General features: G+C 44.8%; 1 pseudogene across 1 annotated transcript; it reads left to right on the forward strand.

Moving 5' to 3' along the window:
* The first annotated feature begins 1,593 nt into the window (after positions 1-1,593).
* On the forward strand, positions 1,594-2,205 carry LOC100942933 (annotated as a pseudogene). Its single transcript, XR_001161426.2, has one exon. The product of XR_001161426.2 is annotated as an S-phase kinase-associated protein 1 pseudogene (transcript).
* The last annotated feature ends 11,014 nt before the right edge of the window (positions 2,206-13,219 follow it).

Below are 13,219 nucleotides of genomic sequence, written 5' to 3' on the forward strand. Positions count from 1 at the left end.
TGTCTCTGTATTATATCTCAAAACAACATAGAATTGATAATTATTACACATTTTAAAAACAGGCACTCTTCACTCTGACTCATTCTGTTATACACTAATTTCTTTCTTTTTTTTGAGACAGAGTCTCACGCCATTACCCTGGGTAGAGTGCCATGGCATCATAGCTCACAGTGAACTCATACTCTTCAGCTCAAGCAATCCTCTTGCCTCAGCCTTCCAAGTAGCTAGGACTATAGGCACCCTCCAAAATGCCCTGCTAGTTTGCTATTTTTTAGTAGAAATGGGATCTCCCTCTTGCCCAGGCTGGTCTCCAACTACAGAGCTCAAGCAATCCACCCACCTTGGCTTCCCAGAGTGCTAGGATTACAGGGACAATCCACCCAGCTTGGCCTTGATATACACTGATTTTGACTCCCTTTAGTTAATTTTTACCAGCCCCCCCAACCACATTGTTCAAATTTAATTTACCACAGTACATTAAATGCAATTGATTGCACAAAAGACAGAATTCACTGCTAAGTTCAGTCCACAGATCACTATGTTAAGAACACACACACATCTTGATGGGTAATGAATCTTGTCACTTCTTCCGAAGTCTGTCAGTGATCGATCCTTGCGCCCATTGTTTAGTTCACCCACACAAGGCAAAGTATATACTTCAGCTGCTTTCTCATATTTTGCCAAAACACAGCATAAAAAGAAGATCAAAATATACCCAAAGCAAAAAAAGAAGAAGAAAATAAAGAGCAAAAATCAATGAAACTATAAACAGTAAAACAATAGAGCAAATCCATTTAAAAAGTTGGCTATTTTCCCCTTGGCTCCATTGAGCTATAATTAACAAATAAAATCATATATATCTGTGGCTTACAGTATGATGTTTTGATATAATTTAACATAAATGTATAATGTGTAGGGAGGAAAGTTGGTTCTTTGAAAGGGTCAATAAATTTGACATATTCTAGCAAGACCAGGGAACAATAGAGAAGACACAATTTCACTATCAGGAATAAAACAGGGAATGTCACTTACAGACCATGCAAACATCAAAAGGGTAATCAATGAATGCTTATAATATACACACATTTCACAATTTACATGGGCCAATTCTTTGAAAAAAACAAATTATCACAATTCACCCAGTATGAAATTACCTAGTCGGTAATTTTATTATCTCTTCAATTGTTAATGAAATTAAATTTGTAATTAGAAATTACTGGAAAAGAAATTTCCAGAGAAGATTATTCCACTGGAGTCTTCTACCAAAGGTTTAAATGAAAATTAACATCAATTTAAAACAACAAAATGAAAGGCAAACACTTTCCAAATAATTTCATGAGGCTAGTATTACCCTGGGTAATAGGGTAATAGACAAAAAGATAGTACAAAAAAAATAATAACACTAATGGAGACAAAGTACATATTAGCAAATAGAATTCAGCAACACCAATACACTGTGACTAAGGCAGGATTACTCAAGGTGTTAATATTCACTCAGTATCTAAAAGTATAGCATTGCAATCCATCATGCTAATAAGTTAAAGAAGGACATGATCATATCAATTGATTCATAAAAAGTCCCAGGAATGGAGTGGCCTTGTCCTCTGCTTCTCGACTTATTGTGTAGAAGCTCCTTAGCTCTCTTCAGCCTCTGGCCATCTTTTGAAACCAAACACCATGCCTTCTATTAAGTTGCAGAGTTCTGATGGAGAGATATTTGAAGTTGATGTGGAAATTGCCAAACAGTCTGTGACTATCAAGACGATGTTGGAAGATTTGGGAATGGAAGACGAAGCAGATGATGACCCAGTTCCTCTACCAAATGTTAATGCAGCAATATTAAAAAAGGTCATTCAGTGGTGCACCCACCACAAGGATGACCCTCCTCCTCCTGAGGATGATGAGAACAAAGGAAAGCAAACAGACGAAATCTCTCTTAGGGACCAAGAATTCCTGAAAGTTGACCAAGGAACACTTTTTGAACTTATTCTGGCTGCAAACTACTTAGACATCAAAGGCTTGCTTGATGTTACATGTAAGACTTTTGCCAATATGATCAAGGGGAAAACTCCTGAAGAGATTCACAAGACCTTCAATATCAAAAATGACTTTACTGAAGAGGAGGAAGCCCAGGTACGCAAAGTGAACCAGTGGTGTGAAGAGAAGTGAAATGTAGTACGTGACACTGTTACACTGTAAGGATTATTTCAACTACCAGTCACACTGCTCTGTTTGTAATTGTTAATATTAGACAAACAGTAGACGAATGCAGCAGCAAATCCATTGTATTAGCAGAATATTGTCCTCATTGCATGTGCAGCTGGAGTACAGCTTCCAAACCTATGGCTGACTTTCTTCTAGTATGATGAAAGTGTTTTTTTCTTTGCTCTGAATAAAACTAAACTGTGAGTTCTCTGTAGAAAGTGGCATTTTGGGCTTTCCCTCTTTTTTGTAAAGTGATTTCTGCCTAGTTTATCATTCATATAACTTTAGTGATCTTTTAAAAGTTGGCATTGTACATAAAACAACTTGCAAAAAGTTTTCTGAAATAGAATTAAAATACTATCTTAATTCGTAAGTTGGAAACCAGAGAAAGGCTATTTGAAGTAAATGTTCTGAATAGGGTTATTAGGATGCCTTCCAGACATGTAGAGTCAAAGAGTAGCACTGATAGTGACCAGCCTGTGTGTAGATGGGCCCCCTTAATTGGATCTGAGGGTTTTTCTTTTTTTAATTTTTATTTCTTAGTGTTGAATATATTGCCTGGATTAGAGACTTAGTTACTACCCAGTTTGTGGCTTTTGGGGGAGAAATATAACTGGACTATTTGTTAGCTTCTCCATTAAAAAAGACACTTAACCCATGTGGTATGTCATCTTTTTATCAGTGTTTCTATATGGGGAAAACTCACATTACTGTGTGTAAAAAATAAATTTTAATATTAAACTATGTGCAAAACCCAGAAAATATCCATCATGAATGCAAGATACTTTTAATAAAAAGTAAGTTATGTAAAAAAAAGAAAAAGTCCCAGGAATGGTATTACAGACCAAATGTTTGCGGTGGCCCCCCCAAAAAAATTCAGATGATGAAATATTAATCCTCCAAGTGATGGGTGTCAGGAGGTGAGGCCTACAGTAGGTGATTAGATCAGGATGAGATTTAGTGGTCTTAGAAAAGAGGCATCAGAGAGCTGCTTCAACCCTTCCACCATATGAAGACAGAAAGTGGGTGCAATCTATGAACAAGGAAAGGGGTTCTCACTAGACGGGAAATCTGCAGGTGCCTTGATCAGGAACTTCCCAGTCTCAAGAACTATGAGAAATAAACGTTTGGTGTGTAAGCCACCCAGTATATGGCAGTTTTGTTATATAGCTGCCCAAACAGACTAAGACCAATGGATGGAATGGAATGAATGAAATTAATGGGATGGATGGGATGGGACTTAAGACCCTTGCATAATTCCCTAATATCACTTCCATCTATAACCATATTGGGCTTCTCCTTAATAACTGTCTTGGTAAGATTATGACCTTAAAGTCAACAAGTGTTTGATGAACACGAATACTGTCCCCATGAATTGTTTTTGCATTAACACCATTTCTGTGAGTAACTTACTTAATAAATCAGGCAGGAGAAAACTTTTCTAAAAGGATATAGACTGTTCACATCCATATTACCAGTAATTCTCATCCATTGAGAAATAGAAATTCGGCTCAGCACCTGTGGCTCAAGTGGCTAAGGCACCAGCCACATACACCTAAGGTGGCAGGTTCGAATCCAGCCCAGCCCACCAAACAACAATGACGGCTGCAACCAAAAAATAGCTAGGCATTGTGGCAGGTGCCTGTGGTCCCAGCTACTTGGGAGGCAGAGGCAGGAGACTCGCTTGAGCCCAGGAGTTGGAGGTTGCTGTGAGCTGTGATGCCACAGCACTCTACCCAGGGGTATAGCTTGAGGCTCTGTCTCAAAAAAAAAAAGAAAAGAAAAGAAAAAAGAAAAATAGAAATTCAATGTAGAAAAGAATTAAAGTCACAGAAGACATTGCTTGATCCACCATTGACAATACAGAAGATAACTGATAAATGGACGATTTATCCCCACTCCCCGAAAAAGCCCTCCTCCCTTAAACATATCCTCACTGTTCAGAGAAGCATGTCCACACAATATATGAAAGTTTTGATTGGCCTCACATGCCTTTTACCTGATGCCAATACTTTGAGACCAGCCCTCATTGCCACTGGTGGGGCTTCTCTGTTACAGGTCAAGATGAAGGAACCCCTGAGAGAGAAAAATACCAGCTGAGACTAGCACAACTAGTATCAATGATTTTCTATAGGATCACACGGAAAAACAACTCAAAAGAGCAGAAACTCACCTATTCACATGAGCGATGGCTGGTGATAAAGGAAGAACCTGATAAATTCTGGGAGAGTCAGTGGTGGTGACTGGTAGCAGGCGAGAGGTAGTCATTGCAATTCACTGCCTCAGCATTCCTCAGAAATAAAAGAGAAATTATTACAAAAAGGCAAAAGAGGGCACTGTGGGAGAAACGGAGTTTGGAATTTAATATTATAGTTCAAATTATTGAGACAGTTATCTTTGGGGGATGAAATTTTCAATTTTATTATTGAATATCTGTTCTATTTAAGCTTCTGTTCTGGCACCTACAAGGGATGCCAAGGGAGCTGTGATACAATCTTTGACCACCAGTAACAGGCAATCTAACTGAGGCACAGCAAGACGGCCCAGGCAACTGTCAAATCACAGGAAGAATAGGAACAATTGGAGCTAGACTCTCAGCAACAAAGCAAACTTCAGGAAGCATTCCAGGACTTGCCAGAGAGAGAAGGCGTGCCCCACGGCTGCCCTTTCATTTGGGATTTGACTCGGCCTGGGCATGAAAAGAATCCTGGGCCCCTGAAAGACAAACCCCTTCATCTAGCCCGAGACCAGGCTGTTCAACAAACATTCTTAAAGATTGAATATTGTAAAATAACCTCTTTGATGAGTTATCCATGCCAATATAAATTCTGCTACTAAACTGTCTGAGTTCAGGAACATGCACATTCCCTGGCCCCTGCTTTCATTCCCCTGGAGGGGGCAGGATCTCTGCACTAAGTTCCCAGACTGGTTTTAGTTACACCAGACAGAGGCGCTGGCTGCATGAGAACAAATTTAAGGATTTGTCCACCTTCCCCTGGGATAATAGAACAAGCAGCATGTACTGTGTTTATTATAGGCCAGGCTCTGGCTTCAGGACGACCACACGAGGTGGGGCTCTTACCACCCATTTCTCAGTCTGGGAGGTGACTGCAAGGGATGCCCCATCCCAGCAGGAGCACTGACCCACAGGAACCAGACCCGTTCACCAACAGGCTCACCGAGACCTGGGCCCTGCTCTGCCCCAATGTGGAAGTCAGGTATTGGGAAGAGCAGGCAGAGGATGGCCCCGCCCTTCCAAACAGAGCCAGGGCTCCTGTGGTTTGAAGTGCTGGTTTCTCACAGTGCCTTCTAGTCCCTTCTGGAAGATTCTTTTTCACCCAACACCCAGCCTGCCCTCCTGGTGGAAGCTAGAGTGCACAGGACAAGGGTGCACTTGACTCCCTCAAGAGCTCCTTCAAAATTACCTGAGCCACCGCACCAAGGCTCACCTTGAACAGTGATTGGGCCAGGAGTGGTTATGTGACCCAATCTGACCAGTGAACTGTGAGGGGCTATCTGCAAGGACCCCAGGAAAGGTCTTCCCTAGTAAAGAAGGTGCCAGCACCTGGCTCGTTCTGCATGCAGGCAGCAGGTGTTGAAGCTGTGGCCTTTGTGGTACTTTCTCCAGATGCAGTACTTCCTGTGCTAAAACCAGAATGTTCCAGACAAACTAGCAGGTGGGCAGACCCAGTGGAGATTCTTCAGCCAGGGAGGACTGTGTCCAGCCTACTGCAGGCATGGCCTCTAGCCTTCCATTTAGTAAAGATAGCAAAGGACTGTAAGTCCAAGCCTGTTTTAACCAAGTGGTTCTGATGTTTGTGGTCAAGAGCATCAGACAGAAAGATGCCAGAGTGATTCCACTGATCCGAGGAGGGGAGAAGGGTTGCAAAGGTTGGATTGCCTGCCCAGGGATGGAGTGCTGAGGCTGGAGCGAGGCCATACCAGGACTGTTTGATCAGGACCACCCAGTTCACAGCTCCTGCGTGTCCTTTAAAACATGCTGTCTTCACCCTCAGCCCAGAGCTTTTTGAAGGCAACGCCTGGTGCTTGGATGGCTTGAATTCCCAGACCTCAGCATGGACAATTAACAAATGAAATCTGAGAAGTCTGACAAGCCTCTTCCATCTGGATAGGAAGGCTAAGGGTAGCCTCCCACTACTTCAGAGCTAGTGGAACACATGGTTTGTCACATGTTCTTTGGATCTGTCTTCAGCGAGGAAAACTATTTATTTTTTTTTTTTCTGAGTCAGAGTCTCACTATATCACCCTCAGTAGAGTGCTATGGTGTCAAAGCTCACAGCTCACAGCAATCCCAAACTCCTAGGCTTAAGTGATTCTCTTGCCTCAGCCTCCCAAGAAGCTGGGAGTACAGGTGCCTGCCACAACACCCAGCTATTTTTTTGTTGCAGTTGTCATTTTGTTTAGCAGGCCCAGGCTAGGCTCAAACCTGCCACCCTCAGTGTATGTGGCCGGAGCTCTACCCACTGAGCTATGGGAGCTGCCTGAGGAAAACTCTTTAAAAGTGCTTACTTACATGGTAGACAATGTTCTACGCCTTTTACACATACCATGTGATCATCTTTTTTTTTTTTTTTTTTTTTTAGACAGAGCCTCAAGCTGCCCCCCTGGGTAGAGTGCCTTGGCATTACAGCTCACAGCAACCTCCAACTCCTGGGCTCAAGCGAGTCTCCTGCCTCCGCCTCCCAAGTAGCTGGGACCACAGGCGCCCGCCACAACGCCCAGCTATTTTTTGGTTGCAGCCGTCATTGTTGTTTGGCGAGTCCGGGCTGGGGATTCAAACCCGCCACCTTAGGTGTACATGGCTGGCGCCTTAGCCGGTTGAGCTATAGGCGCCGAGCCCCATGTGATCATCGTACATGTGATAATGGCATGATGTTTGGAATTTGAGTGCATGTAGACCAGTTTAGGAAGAGTGCCAGGAAAATGCTCTTTGGGAGATTAAGTGTTAATAGAACAACTCTCTGGAGTCCTTGGTCACCTTCACCAAGTAGTAGGACCAGGTGAACTGCATACATGATTTAGTAGCAGAGCCTTCCCGAAAGGCACCATGCAGAGGAGATTGATGCCCCACATCCTTGAGCCCAGAGATATGCTGGTGATGAGGGTTTACTGTGATAGCCACAAGAACTAGAAACAATGGCCCCTCTTCCCAATGTTATTAAAACAGTAAACTATCAGGAAGGGATTTGTTTGAGGCTTTCCATAACACAAATACAAGTGATATCTTGGTCTCAAAGTGACAATTCTCTAAATCTCAGGCAATAAAATATGGGAGATCGATCGCCTCTTTTCTTTTAAGGACACTATATTTTGCCCTTATGTCATTTCTCTGAAAGGGAATGAATTATATTTTTCCCAGTGGAAGCAGCAAGATGAGAATGTCAAAGGCTATGATGGACACATGCTGGTTTTGCTTCCTGGTGACTGCTCTCTTCTGAGACCAGTATCTCTGATGGATCTTTGGGGAGTTCCCTCTAAACCTCTTTAATTTTTAAAGAGACAGTGCCTGGCTCTGTTGCTCAGACTGGAGTACAGCGGCACAGTCACAGCTCACTGTAGCCTCAACTGATCCTTCTACTTCAGCCTCCCTAGTAACTAGAACTACAGGTGCAAGCTGTACTCAGCTAATTTTTCTTACTTTTCTTAAAGATGGAGTCTTACTGTGTTATCCATGCTGGTCTCAAACTCCTGGCCTCAAGCATCTTCCCACCTGGGCCTCCCAGAGTGCTGAAATTACAGGTATGAGCCACCACACCCATCCTTTATCCATATCTTCTGGATGAGCCTGACCTAACTGTCATGTCAGGGGTGAATTCTGACCCAAGCTTAAGCCAGTCAGCATATTCTACACCTCCTCCCACTCCTGCCTTCCCAGTCACAGTGCTAGCTGACGGAAGACACATGGACCACCTTTGCCAGTAACACTCAGGCCCAGTCCTTTAAAGCAGCTTATTTTCTATGAAACTAATATATACTTCTCAAATGAAAGAAACAACTTAACTCTAGCCCAAGACTATGGGGAGGGGGTGGGGAAGGGGAAGGGAGAAGGGTGGCTGGGTAGTGGAAGGGTGACCGGAAAGATCACCTATATTTCTGTCTAACAAGGGTACAAGTGAACTTGTCTAGAACTAGAATGTAAATGTTTTGACACAATGACTACGCAAATGACATGAAATGTATGTGAACCAGCTTGATGAAAGTATTTCAAAATGTATATGAAAACACTACACTGTACCCCATGTTTGCATTAATGTATACAGCTATAATTTAATTAAAAAAAAAACCTATATGCAAAAAAAAAAAAAAAGCAGCTTATTAAAGAAGAAAGGCTCTGTCTGCTGCCAAGTCTGCTGAGAAGTTAGGCTATAAGCTGGGTGCCCCTAATGGGCACCTCTCCTGCACAGGGAAGTTGCCCCCCTGACAATGCGGCCAACAGAGAGGAAGGAGAATTCCGTGGTGATGTCATGTGTGTCATCAGATTAAGCCATGCCTAATACAACTCTTCCTCTACTCCTCATACATAAGTCCCTTTTAACATGGGTTTTCAGTCACTAGAAATCAAGAGTTATTACTCAGTGTCAAGGAAGAGATTCAGGGTCAGAGCCGAAGCAAGGGCGGACCAGGCCTGCTTTCACCTCCTGTCCTTGAACATCCTCCGTTGTTCTAAATGTCAGCACAGCAGCCTTTTTGACAGATAGTTTCATATAGAAATTAATAAACAATAGCAGAGCTTTTTTTTTTCTTTTTTTTTGGCCAGGGCTGGGTTTGAACCCACCATCTTCAGCATATGGGGCCAGCAGTGCCCTACCCTTTTGAGCCACAGGCGCCACCCAGCAGAACTTTTTTAAAATGTACACTTGCTTGCTGGCAAAATAAAAATGGAACTATAGGAGCAAAGAGACTGAATTGACAGAACAAGTGCTCATTGAGCTTCATGGGGTGCTCTGCTAGGGACTTGATGCATATTGTCCCATGGTTGGGTAATCAGACTGTCCCTTTACTGATGGGGAACTGAAACCTGGAGAAGGGACCAACGATTTCCTGAGTCCCATCAGTCCCACACACAGGATGAGGATTTGAACCCAGGGCCACCACCTCACAGGCCACTGCTTAAAACAACCACTCTGTACTGAGCAGAAAGCACATCCTCAGAGCTCTCCAAAGACCTGTCAGAGAGTCTGTAATTCAACAGATACAGGGTAAATATTTGTTGATCAAATACAATAATGAACCTAGAATATTTGCAACCTAGGCCTTCTGTAGTAATCCATCACATAGTCCTTGAAACTCCATGATGCCCAGGAGAATATTAATCTTAGAATTTCTCTGGTAAATTGTCGATTCCTCCATTTTACAGAACAGGTGTTCCAGAGGGAAAAAAAAGACTATATTCATAAAGTTTATTAGAACACATTTCATGCCTTTAGTATGGATGGCTATAGGAGAGCAGGGGGAAGGGAAATGCTTGGAAGGGGAGGCGGATGTGAATGTGCCCTTGAGGGACAGACACTGGACCTGTCCCCGATCTTCACAGTCACTGATAAGCAGTGGCTATAAAGTGCACAGCGATCTCATCCAGGGTCAGGGTCTGTCCTCAGATGATGAACTCATCCAAAGCTCCAATCTCATAGCGTTTGGTCCTTCATAGACCCCTTCATGAGGTTGACCTCAAGGTCCCCATGCTCCTCCCCAGGTCAGATGTGTTTGGGTCCCATTGGTATAGACTCTCAGCCCCTTGTGGATGTCCATATGACTTGGACGTGAGTCCAGGACGGACCAGAGGAAGAGCAGAGATCACATTCTGTGTGATGTAGGAACGAGTCCACAGATGTTTGTGTTTCCAGATTTCAATCATATTTGCTTTCTTTTTTTTTTTTTGAGACAGAGCCTCAAGCTGTCCCCCTGGGTAGAGTGCCGTGGCATTACAGCTCATAGCAACCTCCAACTCCTGGGCTCAAGCGAGTCTCCTGCCTCTGCCTCCCAAGTAGCTGGGACCACAGGCGCCCGCCACAACGCCCGGCTATTTTTTGGTTGCAGCCATCATTGTTGTTTGGCAGGTCCGGGCTGGGGATTCGAACCCGCCACCTTAGGTGTACGTGGCTGGCGCCTTAGCCGGTTGAGCTATAGGCGCCGAGCCCATATTTGCTTTCTGAAGAGGGTTGGTCACTGTCATCTTTGATGTGTCCTACCTAATACGGCTTGTAACATAGGCCTGACTTTCCTCTGTCCTCGGGGCACAAGAAAGAAACTGCCTTTGACCCATGTCCCACAGTCTTCAAAAGCATTTTACAGAGAGTCCTGGCTGTGTTAATATAAAGACACAAACTCAATTGCTAGCGCACAAAGTGGTGATCTAAGTGTTTGAGAACCTTCAGGGCATAGGCACTGATGAGTTAGAGTGGAATCAACACATTAGTTCCCCTAACCCTAACCATGGAGAGAAGAATCTAAGAGAGAGCTCTGAGCTCCTCACCTACCTCTGTGGGTCACTACATCTGGACCATCCAGTCCCCTGCAGGTATCTGCTGCCTACTTCCCTCCCAAAGGCAGGGACCTCCTACCAATTTTCAGCCACTCCTTCCACCATCTTTCTTCTCAGCCTCTAACCTCTCTTGCCCAGATCTCTTTCTTGATCTGCACGTGCACACTGTCCCCTGGCCCTCTCCAAAGGCAGGAGAGGGCCTCTACAGGCATCTCAGAGCCAACCTTTCTGAGATCAAACTCATCAACTCCTGTGCACAAACACACAAAACTCTTCTGTCATCCCATCTGATGCCGGGCCCTGCAACCTGGTCACATTTCTCTGTATCGCCTTCTCTCTATCCCTGGGACCACTACCTGGGTGTAATCCCACACAGCCTATCACCTGGAGTACTGCCACAGTCTCTACCCAAGGTTTCTCTGTCATCCATAAGCTGTGTGAGCTCTGATTCAGGTCTTCTAGGGCATCTGCAATTCCAGCCACCCAGGCAAGGCCAGTGATGCTGGTGCAGGCACCACACGTTGAGCATTAAAGTTCTGGACAATCCCCTTGCCTGTAGTGTCACCCACCTCTGCTATAGCCCGAGGGTCCTTCTGACATTCACACTGGTTCATGCTCCACCCCTGAGTAGAAACTTCCCCCTCAACTTGCTCCCACAGATCCCAAAAGGAAGCACCTGCACTGCTTCACTATGACCCCGCACATGTCATGTACTTAATACATGCCCTGCCCTCCCCAGAACCCCAACCCACCATGCTGTTGCCCTCCCCAGAGGAGCCTCCGCTGATCTCACCTGTGAGCCTCCCAGACACATGCCTCTCCTCTCTGCCATGGCATTTGTCACATGGCGCTACAGTCATCTTGTCACTGGTCTTTCACTCTAAGGCCTAAGGGAGCAGGCGCCAAGTCCCTGGGACTCTCCATAGCAGAAGGGTCCTGCCCTTCACACACCACCACAGCGTTCACTAGGGATCTTGAAAAGACAGAGGACACCTCCCCAGGACCTCTCTCGTCCTTCATCCTTCCCCTGGTCTGAGAGCCCGCTGGAAGGCCTGGGGCCAAATTCAGTCTTCCCTGGGGTACATGCACACAGCAGTTTTAGCAGAAAGTAAACCACCCCTTTCCCTAATTAGCTGACAGCGGCAAGAGCTCCCCTATCACTCTGCCTGCAGGCTTTAAGCTCGAAGGCTCAGAGTAATATCTTGTGATAGAAGTTAATACTGAATGTAGTAAATTACATCATCTCAGACTAATCACACTTAATCCCACTATGTTTATTTTAAAACAATGGAGCATTTCTGATCAAAAGGAAGTAGATGTATATAAAGATAGAAAGAGTTTTCCCTCCTGTTGTGTTACAGTTATTCTCTCCTTTAACAGATATTTTCTGAGCTCCCCGCACATGTGCTGGGAAGACTGATGAGGTGCTACATCTGCCAGGCCCACATCCTAAGAGAAGGCAGATAAATTGTCTGATAGCCTATTGTCCCCTGGGGACCAGTGCCACTGCAGGGGCGCTGCTGCTCCATGACCCATCCCTCTCACCTAACTCAGGCCTTCACAGCAATGTTCCCTGCCTCCAAAGCTGCCCCACAGAAAGCACACATCACAAATGTCATCAGGTACATTGCCGGGCTCAGTGAAGAAAGACTCTGAGGGCCCTCCAGGGCTCGTGGTGGTCCTGGGGAGGCAGGTGTAATTCAGATGTGATAAAAGTACTCCACCATCTCTGTCTGCCTAAGCCTCAGGGCTTATGGTAAGGTTCTGTGTTGCATACAAGTCATCGCAGTCTTGAGGTTTCTGCAGGTCTGAATCCTGGCCCAGCTAACCTGGCTCTCTGTTCTGCATCTTACAAAGCAGAAATCAAGGCATAGTCTGGCCTTGTTCTTTTCAGAGGCTCAACTGCAAGCACCACTCGTAAGTCCCTCCAGAATGTCAGCAAATTCACTTCCTTGCAGCTGTACAATTCACAATATCTTGCTTCTTCATACCCAGCAATGGGGAGAGACAGACTATTGCTTTTGAAAGGTTATGGAGCCAAAGGCAAAAGACCATTCTGAGGCACAAGATGAAAGGAAAACAGAGTTCCAGTTTGTGCAATTAAAGTGGCTTTATTCCACCTGGGTACAGGTAGGTAGGATGAGATCTCCATCTGGGAAGAAATCCACTTGTGGGTATTGGTAGACAGGGAATTTAAAGGGCTAGGGCGACAAGGATTGGTCCGTCCACCACTTTCTGGGAGGGGGGTACACTCCATTCTTCCTGGGCGGGTCAGTCCCACTTGGGTGGGGGAGGTCTATTTGGGTGAGTACACTGGATTCTATCATTCCAGCCTTTTTAGTTTATTATAAGGAAGTGGGATGATGGGCGTGATATCTCTTTGACTACATCTTGTGGCAGGAGGAGCTGCATGGGCTGCTTATAAAGAGAATGGGAGGAGAAGGGGAATGGGGTAATGGAATGGTATAGAAACTCTTTAGCTTTTTCAGTCTGAGCTGGTTGGTATCCAGT

The sequence above is a fragment of the Otolemur garnettii genome, unplaced genomic scaffold, assembly GCF_000181295.1.
Source record: "Otolemur garnettii isolate 467f Iridium unplaced genomic scaffold, OtoGar3 scaffold00062, whole genome shotgun sequence".
Classification (NCBI taxonomy): Eukaryota; Metazoa; Chordata; class Mammalia; order Primates; family Galagidae; genus Otolemur; species Otolemur garnettii.